Source organism: Corvus brachyrhynchos, unplaced genomic scaffold (genome assembly GCF_000691975.1).
Source record: "Corvus brachyrhynchos isolate BGI_N302 unplaced genomic scaffold, ASM69197v1 scaffold97, whole genome shotgun sequence".
In the NCBI taxonomy this organism is placed as follows: Eukaryota; Metazoa; Chordata; class Aves; order Passeriformes; family Corvidae; genus Corvus; species Corvus brachyrhynchos.
The window spans coordinates 5,264,510-5,265,787 of NW_008239758.1; the positions used below are offsets into that span (position 1 = coordinate 5,264,510).

The 1,278-nt window shown below is 55.1% G+C and overlaps 1 long non-coding RNA gene across 1 annotated transcript in view; it reads right to left on the bottom strand.

Annotated features, from left to right (window-relative positions):
- Positions 1–506: 506 nt before the first annotated feature.
- LOC103621301 overlaps positions 507–1,278 on the bottom strand; it is a 35,850-nt gene continuing 35,078 nt past the window's right edge. The window contains exon 3 of the long non-coding RNA XR_552366.2: positions 507–1,156. This is a non-coding gene — a long non-coding RNA (uncharacterized LOC103621301). The remainder of the gene's footprint in view (positions 1,157–1,278) is intronic.

Sequence of the window (1,278 nt, forward strand, 5' to 3'; positions counted from 1 at the left end):
AGCCCCCGCGCAGCCCCCATTAGCATCCCCGCGCGCCCGGCCCCCTGCCCAGCCTTGAACTTGGCCATGCCGGGCTGCGCTCCTTCTGCCTGCCTGGGCTTGCACAATGCCGGCCTTGACCCATTGTTTGCTTTTTTCGGATTTCAGCTGGGAAAGCGGCCACCTCGCGCAGCCTGCCCCGAGCACGCCGGGAGCGGGGCACAATGGGGAACCCTGCTCTGCAGGCAGAAGGGCTCCAAATCATTTGAGAGACATATTCATTATATTCTTTCACGGGGGTCTGTTTGCATTGGGTTTAGCGGTTACTTCCCAGACGGGGTTCAGACCAAATAAAGATCATTGAGCGGCGAGGGATTCGCTCGGGCTTTCAGGGAAATATGCCTGATGCGGGGCACGGCGCAGCCCGGCTGCTTGGCTCTCGGCTGCTCCCGCTTCCCTGTTGATTTGCCCGGGTTTATTTTGTGCCCATTGCCTCCTCCATCTCGAGACTGCACCAAATCACACGCTCACTTTTGCAAAAGGGAGAGTTTTATTTTCAGCAGTGCATGGGGTGGGGGGGATTTGAATGGGAGAGAATTACAGGCAGTACATTTCTCTTACAGGAACAGAGAGGGTGCAGTACAACAGTAAGCAGGGCTGCCTGGCCTGGACAGGCTCATGGTCCTTTGAGCCCCAAGCACAGTGCCTTTGGGAAGGCTGCACTCCCACAGCTCCACAGACCCAGGGATCAAGAGCAGTAAGGGCCGAGCTCTGCTCCATGAGCAAAGCCTCCAAAAATCTCCCTCCAAACTTCACACAGCTGGTATTTCACCAGGTGAAACAGTGGCTGGCTCAGGTCTCTCTGCCTAAGCACTTTGGTCCTGCTCTTGGATATTGAGGGCACCGAAGGCAACATACAGGAGTGATGTGGGAAGATCCCTTGGCTCCCTGTGCTGCCCTGGCTCCCTCCCCATGGCTGCACCGCTGTGTTTTGAAGCGATGCAGAAATCCACTGTGTTCACAGGACAAAGCTGTCTCCTCTCTGGGCCCATGGAGAAGAAGATTGGGACCCTCCTGGAGAAACTCGGAGAAGTCAGATGTCAAGTCCAGGCAGGTGGTAGCCAGCTGCAAGAAGGAACTCACAGGCTTCAAAAGTCCCTTGTCCACTCACTGGGATCTAGGAAGGAAAGAAAAAAAAATGGAGTGGTTATGATCTCTGTCAGAGAAACGGTCCAGTAGTGCTTGGCTGAGAACAGACCAACTTGTCTCACTGATGGAACAGAACTCCAATCCTCTTTC